This window comes from Rhinolophus sinicus, linkage group LG05 (genome assembly GCF_036562045.2).
Source record: "Rhinolophus sinicus isolate RSC01 linkage group LG05, ASM3656204v1, whole genome shotgun sequence".
NCBI classification, from domain to species: domain Eukaryota; kingdom Metazoa; phylum Chordata; class Mammalia; order Chiroptera; family Rhinolophidae; genus Rhinolophus; species Rhinolophus sinicus.
Genome location: NC_133755.1, coordinates 91444438 through 91463413, shown reverse-complemented (window position 1 = coordinate 91463413; position 18976 = coordinate 91444438). Strand labels below are relative to the sequence as shown.

Below are 18976 nucleotides of genomic sequence, written 5' to 3'. Positions count from 1 at the left end.
TGCAGCCTTCCCTCTACCTCCCAGACGGCAGCCTCTCCCCATTTGCAGGTTATTTATTGTGTCTCAACCACCTTTCATGCCGCTAAATGATTCTCCATGCTCAGTGAAGAAAACAACCCCGCAGGATTTTCTTTTATTTCCCTGAGTGGCAGCTTGTCCTACACCACGTCTCAGGGAGCCTTTGGGGCTGGACAGTCTGCACAGCTCTCTGCCCTCCTGGGGCAGCTCTGTGTCCCCTCAGTCTGGCCAGGGAAAGACCCCCAGAGTCCACTAGTTACAGAGCTGCCTCTGGGCCTGTATGACTACACTTTTAAAAGATGGGAACAAACAACCTCCTTCTAGAAGCTTGCTGAGAAGGAGCTCAGTCCGAAATGCTTCCCTTCCAACTTCTCCACCCCTCAGGATATCCAGTAGGTGGGCACCCCTCCTGGACTTTAAAATGCAGATTTAGCCTAAGTGGGTTGATGCCAACCCCCCTGGCTCCCCACCCAGATCCAAAATAAATTCACACCTCCTCATTTCTGTCCTATTAATCAGTCAGTCTGAGGAAAAAACAAGCCAGCCAAGCTCGGCCAGTTGGACAAGCCACAGAATACATGTTTTCAGATATTTTTAAATTAATTTTATTTCCTGCTCATATTTTTAATTTTGCTTCCGTTACCAGAATGTAATGGCGCTGTACCTCTTGTAAGAAAAACTGCAAATGCTATAGTTAGCTTCCCCCCACCTGCCCCACCCCGAAACTCCAGGCTTTATTTGCAGGCTCTGCACTGCTCTGCCACTGAGGCTGTGGCCCTAGGGGGAGGGTGGACCCAAGCCCCTTCCTCCTTCAGGTTCTAGTTTGCAGCTCCAGCCTCCCTCCTTCTTGGGCTTTAACTCCCACTTCCTGGCCCAGTTTGGGCAGTGTCGAGGGGGCCCTGAAACCAGCCTGCACTCCCCAGCTTTGGGGATTGAGGTACCCAGGTGTCAGCCTGGCTCCCTCCCTTCCATGCTCTCCTCCTCCTTCCTCCTCCTCTTTCCAGGCCTGGCCCTCATCTGCCTCTTCCTTTTGCTCCTGAGCCTCTTCAAAAAACAACACACACACACACACAAAAAAAAAAAGCCTAAAGAACAAGTCAAAATGTTTACAAAGAATTTTAAAATGCCTCTGCATACGTCAACCATCATGATAGCAAACACTCACAGAGCTTACCAAGCGCCAGGCAGTGTCATAAGCACCTTACACAGATTCATTCATTTACAACGCGCGCAACAACCCATTATGGGAGGGACTGAGGCACAAAGAGGCTGAAACTTGCCTGATGTCACCCAGCCAGGCAGGCTGTGGGAGGGCTGGGACCAGAACACAGGTAGCTACTAACAGTTGCATTATTCTACCTCTCTAACGAGAAATTTTCAGGGGGCAGGGGAGAGGCAGATTTTATCATTTTTACAAGTACAATAATATTTCATTTATAAAGAAGTCGATTATTTGATAATCCAGGCCTCAGTCAAGAACTGAAAATGTAAGTAAAGGGGGCCTTTGAGAGACTAAAGAATATGTCACAAAAATTCAAATCTAAAGGTTCCTAAGGAAAGTCCCTCGGGTCTTGCCACAAGATCACAAAAACCAATTAACTCTTACTTTATGTACAGTTCTAACAGGCTTGGTGGGTGGTTTCCCAGCCACAGCCTATTAGGAACAACAAATTAGAAAGAGATTAATATCAACCTTCAAGGGAGGCGGAAGTCAAACTGTAGCATCGTGCCCAGCCATATTTGCAGTCAATATAGGTGATGTTATTGATGAATTTAAAATTAACATAGAGAAATGCTTACGTGATAATTATAACTAAAAACAAGCAGGATGCAAAATTATATCTATAATGTGACTTCAACATGGAAAACAAGCAAACAAAACTCAAAACTATGAAAATAGAGACAAAGTGGGGATACACCAAAATGTGGTTTCCTCTGGATACTGTGGGTGATTTGGTTTTCTTTCTACTTTTTTGTTATTTTTTTCTGTTTTCAAATTTTCTGTAATGAGTGTGTAGTCTTTTTATAATGAAAAACTCCTGATAAACTTCTCAAAAGAGAAATAAGGAAAGAGGAAGGGAGAAAGAAAAGGGAGGTTAGGTTAGGTCAGGTGCAAGCCATGTAACCAGTAATGAGGGAGAGGAAGAGAAACTATCTTAATTCACATCCAAAAATTCAAAATGCCGGATAGTCTCGGGGCTACTTCCTAGAAGGGCAAATTGCTCTACATAAATCAATCACCTTAAATATATCAGTATATAATCAACTCACAATTAGAATAATAATTACTATTAACTAAGCACTTACCTCTTTCCAGGCAAGTGCTTTACTTATAAAATTGCTGGGCTTCAAATCGTCCATGTGAGGGAGGTATGCTTCTCCTCAATTTATCCATGAACACCTGAGGTGTGACAATTGATATTCTCTAGAATGAGGGTTTATTCTCTTCATGATATCATGAGGCAGGTTCATGATACAAAAAGGCTGAGAGGCAAGAACCCAAAAGTAGACATATTCCCATTTAAAATATCTAAAAAGGATGAGAGCATTTTATTACTGAAAGAGTGAGTTTCAGATGTGAGAAACACTTACCCAGCACACCTTATAGTGCTAGGTAGTGAATACAGGAGGGAGGCCATGTTAAGTTCCTCAGAACTTCTCCAGCTCCAGGGCTCTGCGGGATCCCAGCAGGACTGGGAAGGCTCTACCTCTCCTGCTGGAGAACAGGTCCTGCCTTCTAGCACCTTCATTGCAGCTTTATTTACAGTGGCCAAGACATGGAAACAACTAACATGTCCTTCAACAGATGATTGCATAAAGAAGATGTGGTATAGATACACAATGGAATACTATTCTGCCATAAGAAAAGATGAAATAGTGCCATTTGCAACAACATAGATGGATCTTGAGATCAATGCTAAGCAAAATAAGTCAGAAAAAGTCGAGAACCATACGATTTCCCTGATATGGGGGATATAAAACTGAAAACAACAAATGAACAAGACAAACAAACAAAAACTCATAGACACAGACAATAGTTTAGTGATTACCAGAGGGTAAGGGGGGTGGGGGGTGGTAGATGAGGGTAAAGGAGATCAAATATATGGGGATGGAAGGAGAACTGACTCTGGGTGGTGAACACACAACGGGATTTACAGATGATGTACTACAGAATTGTACACCTGAAATCTATGTAACTTTACTGACCATTGTCACCCCAATAAACTTTAATTTAAAAAAAAAGAAATAATGCATTCCCTTTTGTGTGGATCACGCGTAAGGTTGCCCTAACACAGAGTTTCATGCAAAGGAAGCACTCAATACAAGGTCTAGCAAAAGGAAAGAAGGAGTAGGGATGGAGGAAGGGAGGAAAGAGGGAAGGGAAGAAGGTTCTGTGACGTGTGGGCTCACGACTCTATTACACAACCCCAGTTAGTGAGGGAGCCTCAGGTAATGACATCCAAGGCCTCTGTTAAAATATAAATGGTATCCAGGAAGGCTGCTTAAGCTATTAAGTTAGCTCTCTAATGAGCATAGTGTTAAGGGATTGGAACATGGGAGGGATAAATTTCGACAAAGGAAGAACTGGGTATGCAACTGGGGAAAGGAGACTTTGAGTCTTTTCCTTAGAGGCGTAGTTAATTTAAAATAAAGTTGTTTTTATAGCATCATAATATTTTAGCTCTGAAAGTTACCTTGACCATCATCTATTTTCTAGTCCAATTTCCTTGTTTTACACATAAGGAAACCGAGTCCCAGAGAGGGGAATTGATTTACCTGGGGTCACATTGCAAGTTTGTGCCTAAGCCTGAACCAGAAATCACTTTCCTAACTTCTTGCTACATCAAACTCACTTTGACAGTGGGAACCTAAAGCTATATGCAGAGAACAAGGCCCTGTTTCTCTTCAAAGACTACTCGCTGCAAGAGAGAACACACTGTGTTCTCAGCGCACTTACTGAAAATTCTCCAAGAAGTGGGTTGCCAGGCCACATCCCTCTGCCCTTTTCATCTGGGATGGCTTGAGATAAGGGTCTTGCCAACAACCACCTTGTAAAAACCCCAACCAGACCGAGCCCCAACCCTGGCCTAACCCTAACATGCACCCAACCCAAATACCAATCTTTTCATTGAACCACAGAAGGAACTAAAGTCCTTCAGAAAAATTCCTAGTGAAGCATTGTGAACCAGAACCAAATGGATATGCTTTCAACGCAGTTGAAGCAGAACAGAACCTGGCATATCAGAATGTTCCCTGACTCCGAGAAGTTTCAGCTCTTGGCCATTCGTGTGATGTGGATCAAGAAGAGAGGGGGTGGGGGTAGAAAGAAAACTCTATCCTGGTAGAGAGAAAATGGAAGTTTGTGGTTAACTACCCACAAATGTGCACTTCCCCATTCCACGTCCTATGAGGGCATCCGAGACTCCTGTTTGGGGGGCCGAACAAAAAGCAGAGTGCCATCCTCCCCAGCCTCAATGTAGCCACCCCTTGAGCATCAGAGACCCCAGGGAGTCCCTCATGACAAAGGATGAAGGCAGGCAAGGATGTCGATGTGGTATGTGTTTTGCATACGTGGTTAAACTGTGCTCTGTATTACAGAGGCACTATTGAGTTAGGAAGACCACATTTGAAGTACACGCCATGAATTACATCTGCGGGTCAGCATTTTAGGACTCTACCAACTAGTTTCATCCAGGTGAAGGCAGTCACCAGCAGATTAACACGTGTGCACTTGTGTCAACTGTCGGAGAGTGTATCATTTGAGGCCAAACTTTCACTCATCTTTCATTTTCCAACTCAAATGTCCTTCCCTCCACTGAACCCACTTGACTGTCCTGCATAGCTCCATGGTGGAAACAATTTCCCTCCTCTGAACACTCACATAAGTGGGGCTATACTTCCCCTGAAAGATAGACTCCTATCTACTTCTAACTATGGTTTTTGACACTTGTGGGCAACTTAGAGAAAGGTCTCTGGTCTGACTTTTCCCTGACTTCCTGGCCTCTCTCGCAGCACCCAGCACATGATAGCCACATAATAAATGTTCACCGAGTAAACAAATGAATTTCTGAGCTTGCTACCTCCCGAGTGAGGGTTTTTAACCTCCCCAGGTGGGCTGAAGAGGAAGCATAAGCCCTCTGAAATCACACGCAAATCTGGGCAGACAGGCCACATACATGTGCTGTTTGGGGAAGACAGCACGCAGCTTTTTATCAGATTCTCAGAGGGATCCAGTTCCCAAAACAGTTAAGAACCACAGCTCTGGGATTGTTATAAGGATAAATCCAACAAGGTCTATGAGAGGGCTTCAAATTCTCTCTGGGGAATATTTCGTGTTGAGCTCCTGGAAGCTGGTAGGCAGGCCATGCTTCCACTCTCTCTCCCTTTCTCCACACCTCACTTAACAGCAATAATGTGAATAACCACCACCATTTTTCCGGCATCTGTTAGACACCAGGCTTTGCTCTAGTGTCCGCTGCATTACAAATGGAGAAACCAAGGCTCAAAGAGGAAAAGGACTGAGGTCCCCAAGCTGCTACTAATAAGTACAGGCTGGGTTCTTAACGCAGGCCTCACTCCTCTGAGGTGGCTCATAGGACAGACACATACAAATAGGACTAAATAGTTCCCCTGGTATGGCAGGGACCTTCAATTAGGAAGTCCCAAAGTCCCAGCTGTATAAAGTATGTGTGTGTGAGTGTGAGTGTGTGTGTGTAACAAGAGGTGAATGGATGGAAGAATGGAAGGAAGGAAGGAAGGAAGGAAGGAAAGAAGGAAGGGATTACTGGGTAGAGGGTGAGAGAAAGGAACCCACCTTTAGCTTCTCCCAGATGTTTATCATCCAAATCCATGGTTGTGGCACAGATTGAATCAAATTAATACACCCTGACTTGGAGAACAATAAATTGAAACAATAGACTATGTTCTCTGTTATGAGTTGAATTGTATCCCCTGCGCTCCAACAACAACAAAAAAATCCATATGTGAAGTCCTAACCCCTGGTACCTCAGAATGTGACCTTATTTGGAAATTGGGTTGCTGCAGATATGATTATCTAAGATGAAGTCTTACTAAAGTAGGGTGCACCCCTAATTCAATATGACCCATGTCCTTATAAAAAGGGGATATTTGGACACAGGCACACGCACCAGGAGAATGCCATGTGAAGATGCAGGCAGAGCTCTACAGCCCAAGAAACACCAAAGATTACCAGCAACCCCCAGAAGCTAGGAGAGAGGCATGGAACAGGCTTATCCTCACAGCCTTCAGAAGTAACCAACCCTACAGACACTTTGATTAGAGTTCTGGCCTCCACAGTTGTGAGACAATGAATTTCTGTGGTTGAAGCCACTCCGTTTGTGGTACTTTGTTACAGCAGCCCTAAGAAACTAATACCCTCTCTTTCTCCAAAAGAAGACTGAGGGTGTGAAAAGGTACATGTGATCTGAACTGCAGTTCTGCCCCATGTGCCAAATTCTAACCCTTTACTCCTTTAGTCTCCCCACAACATGGGAACAAATAAGTCAGGTAGTACCAGTACGGCAGGAGTGAGGGAAAGCCATTCTGAATTGACTGGATTTTGCCCAGTACCATGGTTTAGTTTTCACCAGCTTTTCTTAAACTGCATAAACTTCTTAATTCAAACCACTGTTCTCTAGAGGTCTACATTGCTTATTTACTCGTACTTGCTTACTTTCAATGAATAATTAAGTAAATCAGAAAGCCAAGGCTCTGGAAATCTGGTTGGGACACACCTTCCTTCAGATTCTAGTTTTACGACTGAGCCACCCTCAAGCCATAACTGTGACCCATGACACGTCAGATCCTCGGCAAGTTTTGCTCAGTTGGGGAAGAAAGAGGCCTGAGGACATCCCCTGGTCACAAGAGGTCTACAGTCCAGCCCAGGAGACAAGACTAAAGAGAAACGCGTAGTACAATATCTGTGTAAGGATAACAGATAATAATGTGAGAGAAGTCTGGGCAACGGCCAAATGAAAGCTACAACAACCAGAGCAATTTGGAAAGGGGAGGAACAAATTTGGGGAAATCATAAGAACAGATATTAAAATGTGCAATAGCTTGAAATTTAGGCTTTGCCCAAGTCAAGGGGAACTTGAAACTCAACTTTACAGATCACATCTAAATTTAGAGCTGGAGTTGTAAGTGGGTTTGAAACCTGGCCAAATTGCCTATCTTTCAGATTCAATTCTCTTGATATGTTTGAAGCCACAAATATGGCATTTCTAAACAGAGGAACCAAAAGTCAAAGGAGGTCAGCTGGGTTGGGTCCCTTAATTATCATCAGTGTCCCTGAGTCCTGGGCGAAGGAAGGGTGAAGGAACAAGTCTTTCACCTATTGTGGGTAAAAGACCAGGGCTATTGTGCTATAGATGGGTTATACCTTCTGCTGTCATTCTCCTGGGCTGGGGTTTATTGAGCACTTACTACATGCCAGGCACTGGGCTCCATTCAGGAGAACTGCCTGTGGTGACTGCACCATAACCTGCCCTGGCCTACCCCTCGGGGCTTAGCCCAGAGATTAAATCACATACAGGTGCAAAGTAAACAAGCCCACCCTGCAGGATGGAGCCACATAATGGGTCAACATAGATCAGAAACAGAAGCTACCAGAGGCAACTATTTCTATACATCGTCTTTACTCACAATTGTCAATTTACCCACAAGATGCTTAACTCTCTAGCAGTTAAAAGTGAAATGTGGCAATGGAAGTTTGACTCTTTGAAGATCTCTGCTACCTCTGATATTCTCATTCTCAGTCCTGGTGAGGTGAACAGTGAGGCTGACTGTCCTTGAGGAGCCCGCAGGCAAACCAACTCAGTTGAGGCACAGGCGTGGGGAGGGGAGAGCTGTGATCTGCACCAGCTGGAGGGAGATTGTTCAGAGATTTCAGAAGGTGACTGTGCCCGTGTGTGTGCATATATGTGATGGGTGAAATCCTCCTCCAGGACCTCCCTTATCCTCAAAAGTGATGTCTCTGCAAAATGAGACCTGGCAAGAGTCCTCCAGAAGATCCATCCAGGCTGCCCTGGGTATCAGCACTGCCACCCTCACTCCAGCATCATGCAAGGGACACACCGAGCATTCGAGGGAAGTAAGACAGAGAAGTGGAAGATCAGCCATAACAGAGTCAAATGCATTAAGAACTTGGAAATGGGCTGAAGGCCCATGACCCATCACAGCTGGTGTGTTGCAGGCTGCTTCTTAGGGGAGCCCCAAGCTTAGAGTGTAATCTGGTTCACACCGTGACTTTGTTAGCTCTCTCAGGGGCACACAGGCCCTGGGGAATCAAATCATAATCACTAATTCACAGGAGAGAGAAAAGGGACCCAATATGCCCTTTACATGTCAGGGTAACTGGTGGGCCATTTCTTCCCAGGTGATGGGTTCACTCTGGGAATCAAACCCCAAAGCCTCTGAGTGGGAAGAGGGTAAAGAAAAGTAAGTTAGCGGCCTCTACATTTTGGATACTGATTTTTACTCCTGCAACATAAAGGGATCAGATTTGATGGTTTCTAGAGTCTTTTTCATTCCCAAATTCCTATTCTAAGAAAGTTAGCGCCTTTATCTAAAACGAGGTAACCTGTTCATTAGGTACCGCAGCTGCCTTAATAGCTCCTCAAATTCTCCCGTTAAGGAGGAGAGCCATATAAATAAAGTACCAGGTTTATGAGATGGGCCCACTTTGACAAGGCACCAACAGGAGAGAGTTCCATTTCCATCATCACTCTTCCTTCAATCTGTCTCTTGGGTCTGATTTCTCCAACCCTGGATGACAGCTTTTCTGTTCCCTTTTAGAAAAATGTAATAGTTTGATTTTCAATTGTTAGAAAGTCCCATACAATCTAAATTAAAACTTGAATCTCTCATCAATTCAAACTTCTGTCCTCCCTCCTCTCTGTTTTGGGAATTTCAGCAGAAACTCAAAGGCAATAGGGATGGCACCATCTAGCACCCTCTAACATACACAGAAAGCACAATTGGTTCCGTGTTGTGTTTTGTCACTTTTCGCTAAGTTATGTGTGGTATTAAACAACCCCAAATCTCAGTGGCTTAAAGCAACAAGGCTTACTTCTCACTCACATTTTATATAACGGCAGGTGTGGCTCTGCTCCACACGTCTTTATTACAGGGTCCAGGCTGAAGGAGCAGCCATTCTTATGGCAGAGGGAAAATCTCAATGGCTTTTAAAGCTTCCAATCGGATGTGGCATACACCACTTGCTATTTGCATTCCATTGGCCATAGCCAATCACATGGTCATGTCCAACAACAATGGCACCTGGAAGTATACTCTTTCCATAGGGGGCACTGTGACCAACATGGCAACAGGCAGGGATGTAGGTCCTCTGATAGGGGAGCCCCAAATACTGGGAACAATAAGATCGTCTACTGCAAGTAATCTTGAATAATTACCAAGAAATTCATTATTTCATTTGAGTCTATCTAATTAATATGAGATCAATTACAGTTTCTCTTGCAATAATCACATTTTAGATTGTGTCTTCCCTCAAGATTCTAAGGTTGTCCCCATCCTCAATTTACATCTTATGGTCAGGTGTTCTCAAGATGGACAGTAGCATATATTTCATTCGAGTTTATATTCCCAAAAAATACATTTTTTCATCTTGTCCCCAAATTCTTGGACCTAAGGCCCCTCAGTTCTGACTTACATTTACTTTAGGAAAGAGAAGGTAGGGAAAAGGGGCCTTACTCACTGCCTGGCAGATAGTAAGTGCTCAACAGGTGCTGAGTCAGTGAATAAACACATGAATGGGCTGGGGTAACTATTGACTATGTCGCTGGAGGGCTTGATGATAAGAAGGGTCAGGCTTTGATTTCAGCAGGAAGAAATGGTGTTCAGCGTTTGAGCAAACTTCCTGGTTTGAAGGAGTTCGGGGTATGTGGCAGACAGACTCTGGAGGTGGCCTGCAGGATTCCTGCCTCCTGGCCTCCATGTCTTTGTGGGATCCCCATCCCCTGAGTATGGGGCCTGTCACTTGCTTCTCAGCAGTAGACTGTGATAGATTGTACATGATTACATGTATGTGATGATATGATTACATTACATAAGAGTGTAACACTTGTCTTCCTGGCATCTCTCACTCCCTTGCTGGCCATGTAGAAGCAAGCTGCCATGTTGTGAGCTGCCTTTGTTGGAAGGCCCATCATGGCAAGGAACTGAGGGTGGCCTCTGGGAGCTGAGGACGGACTCCAGCTGACAGCCAGCAAGACAGGGAAGCCTTCAGTCCTACAACTTCAAGGAACTAAATTTTGAGCCCCAGCAGACAATTTGATTGCAGCCTCGTGAGATCCAAAGCAGAGGACCCAGCTAAGCCGTGTCTGGACTCCTGACTCACAGAAACTGAGATAAGAAATCTGGCTTTTTAAACCAAGTGTGTGGTGATTTGTTATGCAGTAATTGAAAACTAAACACTTTAGCCCTACAAGATCCTCCCCAGAGAGTTCTGAGGAAGATATTATCCACATTGTGCACAAGAAAACTGGGCACATTAGGCAGAATGACTTGTCCAAAGCTACACAACTATGGGGTGTCAAAGCCAGGATGAGAGTTCATGCTTTCTGCCTTCTTCCTCAATAAATTCAAGAAAACTAGAAGGATAATAGCTCCCTGCCTGGGGTGGTGTGAGTCCATTTCTCTGCAAAGGATTCTGGCATTACCTGATCAAGGACTGGTCACCCCGCAGGCAGGGGCCTCGAGCTGTAGTGTTGGGCCTTCTGTGCCCTGAGAGAGAAGACTCCACCTAAACTACCTCTAGTTCAAAGGCCAGCCTCTCCTCAGGCCCAGGAGAATTAGTGGGAAACGACTAATTAACCATTCCCCCAGAGCACAGGTTAGTTGCCTAACAGAGCTTAACAGCCAGAAGCTGAAGGGCTTTGCTCTACCACAAGCTTCTTAATCACCTCGACAGATAAGCCACAAATCAGTCAGGATGACCCAATAACTTCATTCAAACCTCCCTTCTAGAAAATTGTGGATGGCGTTGATATCAGAAAAGTTTATGGAAGCATCCCTCAAAGAGAAAAGGCACATGCCACAAAGCAAAGAACCCAGGATAACTAGAACATCTGTACTTTTCTGCACAGCTACTGGCTGTGGGGGCAAAGGTGAGCTTGCACGACCCCCTAAGAAGTAGGGTCTCCCAGCTTTCAAGTCGGAAGGCCCCTTTTTAATGTAGTAGTTGATGATAGTAGTTACGCTTTTTTACATTTATGGTAGAGAAAATTCCTAAAGATGAAAAACTACTAAAAATTCAGTAACATTTTCAATTGATTCACATTTGGTTCTGTAATGCAGGGTCTCAGCTCTCCCGCTCCCCACACAAGAACACAGGATATGGTGAGGCCAAAAAGGAACAACAACGGAGCCATGGATGAGGAATCATACCACTATATTCTCGCTAGCGGGTGGGTTGGAGACACAGGAAGCAGGAACCGCAATCTGCCCCCTGCTTCTCTGCCAACCAACCCCCTTGTTAGCCGCAATCTGTTTGCTAACCGCAATCCGCTGTCCACTTCTCTGCCAACCAATCAACCCTCTTACCAGTGTAGCCACGGCAGTTATATTAGTGGCTAGTGGCTAACCTGTAACAGCTGATGACCAACCAGCCACAGCGGATGGCCGTCTGATTACAGCTGATGGCCATCTAATAACCGAGCCAGCACCTTTCCACATGATGCCGAGAGCCTGAATACTGCTCTCTGGGACTCTTTCCTCCAGGTTCCTTACAATGGGACACACATTTGTCATGCACATATGTGCAACGTCAATATTGCTCTGGTCAGAATCAAGACATGGGCTTGCTTAGTATGTGGACTCATTTTGTGAACTCAATGGCATTGCTTTGTAGCTTTTGTCAATTTGAAGTTTGACTGAAACAATGAAAGTTTCTCCCTTAAATGTGATCACACATCCAGCTTATTCTAGAATTTAAATTTTGGTGCCATGGTGTTCAAAAACAATGCATCACTTTACGATGGGAAGCCCAGCAGAAACTCAGAAATGCCCAAATGGTATAAAATAGGTGAGATATCTCATTGCAGAAAAAAAGTCATAATTTGAATTCTAAAAGCCAAAAAAGATATTGATTCTATGAGGCACAAATGAAGTACTAACAATAAAATAAAAAAAATAATAAAAACTAAATAAATAAAAAATAAAACACCAAATCTATTATTTGTGCCTGTCAGCTGGGAAGCAATAACGGTTAAAAATTCAGATTTGGAGATAGACCTGCGTTTGAATACCAGCTCTGCCACTTATTAGCTCTCTGGCTTTGGCAGATTTCTCAGATTCTCTGAGCTTCAGTTCTCTTAAATTGAAACGTATTTGTTTTCCATTGCTGCATAACAAATTACCAAAAACAGTGGGCCTTAAACAAGCCCATTCGTTATCTCATAGCTTTTGTAGGTTGGCATCCAGGTGGGGTCCTCTGCTCAGGATTCACAAGGCTGAAATCAAGGTTCTGGCAGCCTGCATTCTCATCTGGAGGCTCTGAGGAAGAATCTGCTTCCAAGCTTATTCAGGGGTTGGCAGAATTCAGCTCCCAGCAGCTGTATAATTGAAGTCCCCATTTTCTTGCTGGCTGTTGGACGGCACTGCTCTTGGCTCCTAGAGGCTGCCCTGAGCTCCTTGCCATGTGGCCCCCTCCACTGGAAGTGTACAACATGGCAGCTCACTTCTTCAAGGTCAAGAGGAGAATCTCTCCCCTGTCTGCGAAGATGACATTTCATATTACCTAATCATGGGATTAATGATTCTACCACCTTTGCCTTATTACATAACCGAACCATGAGAGTGACATTCTATCATGTTCACGGGTCCTGCCCACATTCAAGAGGAAGGGATTATACAGGATGTTTACACCAGGGGGCAGAACTCTTGGGCGCCATCTTAGAATTCTGCCTGCCACAGGGTTGTAGGATTAAACAAGACACTGAGTGCAACGTACTTATTTCTGTGCCTGGCCCACAGACAGCCTCAACAAATGGAAGTCACAGCCACCACCATCGATAGGTGTCGTGGGCAGAATAATAGCCCCTGAAGATATCCTTGGAACCTGTGAATATGTTATGCTACATGGCAAAGAGAGTGAAGGTTGCAGAGTCAGGAATCGGGTTGCTGATCAGCTGACTTTAAAATAGGGAGATTATCATGGATTAGCTCCTTATGTAATCACAAGAGTCCTTCAAGGTGGAAGAGGAAAGAAAACGATTCAGAACTAGAGAGATGGCAGAATCAAAAGACTTGGCCCAACATCGCTGGCTTTGAAAATGGAAGAAGTGGACCATGAGCCAAGAAATGTGGGTGGCAAGGAATGTGGCCCAGCTGGAAAGGGCAAGGAATAGATTTTCCCCTAGAGCCTCCAGAAGAAAATGCAGCTGTTGTCACCTTGACTCAGCCCAGTGAGACCCATTTCAGACTTTGGGCATCCGTAACTATAAGATAATAAATTTGTGTTGTTTTCAAGTCACTGTTTGCAGTAATTCATTCCAGTGTCCATAGAAAACAAATATAATATGTTATATACCTTATTGGGGCTAAAGAAAAAGATTAAAAGGTATTGATTCACTAACCGTTTATCAAAGCTGGTTGAGACACTGTAAAGTAGAAAATCTAAAATGGAGTGACAGTCCCACTCTGTCCACCCTACTTGGCCTGAGCGTACCTGGTGTGAGGCCAGCGGAGGATGAAGACGAACGGAGAGAGCACTTCCTTAGGAGACTGGCCCGTCCCACAGAGAACAGTGGAGCAACTAGAGCTGAAATGGCAGTGGTGATGTGGGGACTGGAGGGGGTTTCTGGGAAATATTGGATGGCTGTCTTTTGGAAGAGAACTTAGAAATACTGTGTACAGTGTCAAGGGGGGATCGACAGGGGGGAAGCTACTGGAACTCAGCACTCAGCTCAATATGATTAATTGCTTCCTGGAAGTCGATGATTGTATCACTTAGGAATAACAGAGACCAGAACAAACAGTGGCTTACTTGAGGGAAGTGTCTTTTCTGTCATGGCAAATGCCTTCTGGAGGTGAGCAGTCTAGGAGTAGTTTGTTGACTCCATGGTGTCCTAGATCCAGGCTCCTTCTCCCTTGAGGCACTGCCTCCCCTGGGGTGATGCTCTCACCCACATGGCCCAAGACAGGGAAACTTCACATCCATATTCCCTGCAACAGGAGAGGGAAAGGGCACAGCCTTTAAGTTCACCTCCCAGGACAAACATCACTTTTGTTCTCATCCCAATGACAAGAACACAGTGACATGCCTTCATCTGGCTGCAAAGGAAACTAGGAAACTCATCTTTATTCTGGATGGCCATGTGACCTGCTTAAACAAAATGGCGTTCTATTACCACTGGAGAGGAGAGGAGAACTGATGCGGGGTGGGGGGTGCGGGAAGGACAACCAATAGGCTCTTCACAGTGATGATGGATTTTGGACATAGGGATTTTCCTCTCTGTGATGGACCCTCAGTTTTTGGGCACTCTGATAGCACCCTGATTTCCTTTTTTGGAAATGGATGTCTCTCTCATAAAACTATCTGTATGGACCATTAATGAAGGTGCTGCCCTCCCATAACCAAGAGTTCCATCATTCATTCTACCTTCAGCCTCAGGGAGAGACTGTTTCCCGTTACGCCTCAAAATGCCTAGTACCAGCCCTTTCTCACACCAGTTCTCAAACCTTTCCTCGGCTGGCCAAAAATTTCCTTTCTGCTTTGATCGGTTAGAGGGGATTTCTATTGCTTGCAACGCATGACCCCTCACAAATACACTGTCCCCTGAGCCTTCCAGCAGAAGCTCGCAACATCTTGGCAAAACCGGAAGCAATCCTGTTGTAGGGCAGTGCACATTTTAGTATTACATTGGAGAGTCAGAGAGCATTACGCCCACTAAATTAAATGGTTTACTGTCATCACTAAGACACTCAGGGATAAGCATTTCAGAGTTGGTATACAGGACACACTGATTCCACTAAGCAGTGGTTGGCAAAATTTCTATCTCTTTTCTTTTTCTTTCTTTTCAAAGGCAAGATCATGAATCGTTTAGGTTTTGCAGGACACACAGTCTCTGTCACAACTACTCCATTTTGCCATTGTACTGTGAAAGCAGCCACAGATCATACATAAATGAATGGACATCGTAGCTGTGTTCCAGTAAAACTTTATAGATAAAAACAGACAGCAGGCTGCTTTTGGCCTCTGGGTCCCATTTTGCCGACTGCCTTTAAGGTCTCAACTCCTCTATTTTCCTGCTCTGCCTTAGCATCATGGCTTCTGTCATCACACTGGTCCCATCAGTGTTGGAGGTGGCTACTCTACCTCTAGCATCGTCTCCTTTTAAAGAGTCTTGCTAGATCCCACCCAATGACTCCCACCTACATTTCATTGGCCCAAATCACATCAGATGACCATCTTCTCCATCAGGAAAAAAAAAAAAAAATGGGGACTCCGCGACCACCACTGAGCAGATCTGACGCCACTCGCTCGCATGTCTCACTGTGCTTCCTTTGCAACCATGTCTAACAAACCCGATATGGCTGAGATTGAGAAATTCAGTAAATCGAAATAGAAGAAGACAGAAACGCAAGAGAAAAATCCACGGCCTTCAAAAGAAACCATTGCACGGAAGAAGCAAGCAGGCGAATCGTAATGAGGCACGCACCGCTAATACGCACTGTACATTCCACAAGCATTGCCTTCTTATTTTACTTCTTTTAGCCGTTTAACTTTGTAAGATGCAAAGAGATTGGATCAAGTCTAAGATGACTACGCTACCCTCTTTCACATCAGAACTACTGACAGCAAAGGCCGTACCTGCCTCTCCCATACGCCTGGCTGGCTGGTAGGGAAGGAAAAGAACTTGCGTGTTGGTGAAGGCAGAAGCTGGGTGGGATGACAGTGAAATCTAGAGTAAACACCAAGGTGGTCCCAGGTGTCCTGCAGGCTGTAAATGCAATTTCATCAGAGTGCCATGTTTTGTTGTTGTTGTTAAAGTAATTTTAATTGTTGGAATGCACAATTTTTTAAATAATGCAAATACAAAGTTTTTAAAACCAGAAAAAAAGAAAATGGGAACATAGTGATTTTTAGAGGGATACTGTGCCACCCTGAATAAACAAGGGCCTATCATGGAAAGAAAAGAGGGAGGGAGGGAAGAACAGAAGAGAAAGAGAAGGAGAGAGGGAAGGAGGGTGGGAGACAGCTTGGATAAAGGGCAGGCAATGAGCAGTGTCTTCCACACGCCAGGATTTGTTCACTCTGGTGTCCCCACACCCAGCACAGTGCCACACACACAGTGAGGAAGAAGGGTACGGTAACCATTATGGAACCAGATGTCGGGCTAATATATTTCTAGTCATTTGTTTGTTTAACCCTAAAAACAACCCTGCAGTATTAAGTACCATTATTTTTCCAGGTTTACACAGTGCGGAGATTGAAGTTAAGCATCTTGCCCAAGGTCATAGTTAGGAAGTAGCACAGCTAGGATTCAAACCTTTGTCTCTCTGACTTTGAGCCAGCACTCAAAGCAGCCAGGACATGTTTATGGAAAGACTGAGGCTGAACAAGACCTTGACGTTGACGGCCCCTCTACCCTGATAGGCTGTGATAGCTGCTGTTAAGCAAACTGAAACGGAGCCTCTCTCTGTGGTTTCCACCTCATGTCCAGGACCAGGCTCCAATTACTGTCCTTTCCAATTTCTCTCTCTCCACTTATGCTGACCATATTTTCTGAAACAAAAATCAGGACACATTCATCTGGCACTGGCCTAATACATGGTCTCCCAACACAGCAGGCTGTTTGAAATCAAGACTTCTTGGAAATTCCGGGACACAGAGTTGCTATGCTGGGGTCCCTCTGAATTGGGAATGCAGGCTTCATCCAGCTGAGACTCAGGACGAAGGCCACTTTCTCGGACTTGAGTTCATTCAGGACTGGGAAGATGCAGGGTAGCTGTGGACATTTTGGAAATCATGGAACCCACAGCTTTTTCTGCCTCAGAGCACAAGACTGGCAATCAGAAATCTGGAAAATTTGGGTCCATGAACCACAATTCTAGAGTATGGGGCTGACTCTTCTTCACTGAGGCAAAGATTCTCAGAGACTTGAAGGTAAGAACATCATAATGGCCACACAGATTCTCACTTGAAAGCCAAGAAGGAAACCCATAGAGGTGAGTTCAAACAGGATCTAGCCGGGATGGGCTGGCTGGTTGTGAGTGATTCACTCAGCCTGTCGATCCCAGGGGTGGGAGTGAGGAGGGTACCATGACCACCTCATTTCTCTGCCAGCATCTTCCTCCTCCTCCCCTTCAGCGACAAACCCTCTTGTGCCTCACTCAGCACGTCTCCAGGCTGTCTCCATGTCGCCCCTAGGTAACCCAGCCTCCTCCTGGAAGCTACCTGGACATGGCTCCTCTCTCCCAAGAAGCTCCATCCTGTGATCTGCATCACTAAAAATCGAGTTACATCCACTGTAGCCCAGAGGAGGACCCGGAAAATAAGGCCTAGGCTTCCCCCATCTGCACTCGTGGGACCGCTGGTCTCCCTGAGCCCACCCTGGAAACAGGCACAGAGGTAAATAGGAAGGTTTTGTAACCAGGGCAGGTACTACAGGGAGGGTGGTGTGAGGATGAACAGCGTCACCACAGCCCTTTGTGCTCGTGCTGAGCAAAGAGAGGATAGTCCAGGTCTCCTTGCTCCCTGAGTTCTCTCCTCCTGTGCCTACTATGTAGACACTTGCAGATTCTCCAAAGGGCCATGATGCCTCAGAGCTTCCTTGCATGCTATTCCCCTCGCTGGAATATTCTCCCTCAGGAAACAGGACTCTCGAAAAAGGGTGGCCACGCTGGGTGATCCACAGTGTGTGATTTCCTGTCTGTAAATTGGGAGAGGATGACCACCCTCACAGAGCCGCCAGAGGAGGGGAAGAGAAGATGTATTCAGAGTGCCTCGAACCACACCAGGCATCCAGGAGCCAAGGGGCAAAAACATGGAAAATCTCAAGTGTTCTGGGTGTCTGGCCCACCACAAAAGGAAAGGGGCAGCTCAGGGAGAGAAGATGGGGACTCCACGGCAAACCATGTCAATGCCACCAGTTTTACCTGCGCTAGGAAAGAGGGTTGGTTTCTAGCCTTAATATAAATTGTACCTGTGGACAGAGGCAGTAGAACAAGTATGGATTCTGGAGCCTGCCCACCTGGATTCAAATCCCAGCTCTCCACATACTAGCAAGACATCGAGCTTCTCTGTATTCCGTGTCCTCACCTGGGAAATAGGCTAAGGGGTGAATGGGCTGTAGTGTGTACATTGCCGAGCAGGACTCCTGACGCCTGGTGAGCACCAAGTGAGTGCTTCCCACTATTACTCAGACCAATATGAACAGCTACCTGCGCACTGATAATGTGGCTGGCACAGAACCAGCCCACATCTGTTATCTTTGATCCTCACACAGCCCACCATGCAATGCCTGAGAAGAGCAAGGCTCAGAATGGTGGGATGACTTGCCTTCCAGGTAGAAAGTGACTGAGCTGGGATCAGACCCCCAATTATCAGGGGCAAGAGCAGAAGCAGGGCACAAGGTTTCATAGTCACTTTGGGAGGCAGAATATGGGGAACCGAAATCCCTCTGTCCAAGTTCATCTGTTTTCACAATATGTTTCCTGACTCCCCACCTGTAAAATGATACAGAGCAAAGAGAACCAATTCCCAGAATGCTTTGGGAAATAAAGCAATCAATGTTTTGAAAGCTGATGGGAACATCAGAACTGGTTCCCAGATTCTCCTTCTGGTCCCACCACAGGGGATCCCTGAGAGCCTCATGCTCCCCACTTGGGAGAAGAGCTCTGATATTCTAGACATAGCTCCCCCATTGGCAGGAGTCTGGGCCGGCCATGAAGCACCTTTGTGCTGTCTAAGGAG

At 45.4% G+C, this 18976-nt stretch overlaps 1 pseudogene; it reads left to right on the top strand.

The window, feature by feature from the left end:
* Window positions 1–15572: 15572 nt before the first annotated feature.
* On the top strand, window positions 15573–15800 carry LOC109448890 (thymosin beta-4; annotated as a pseudogene).
* The last annotated feature ends 3176 nt before the right edge of the window (window positions 15801–18976 follow it).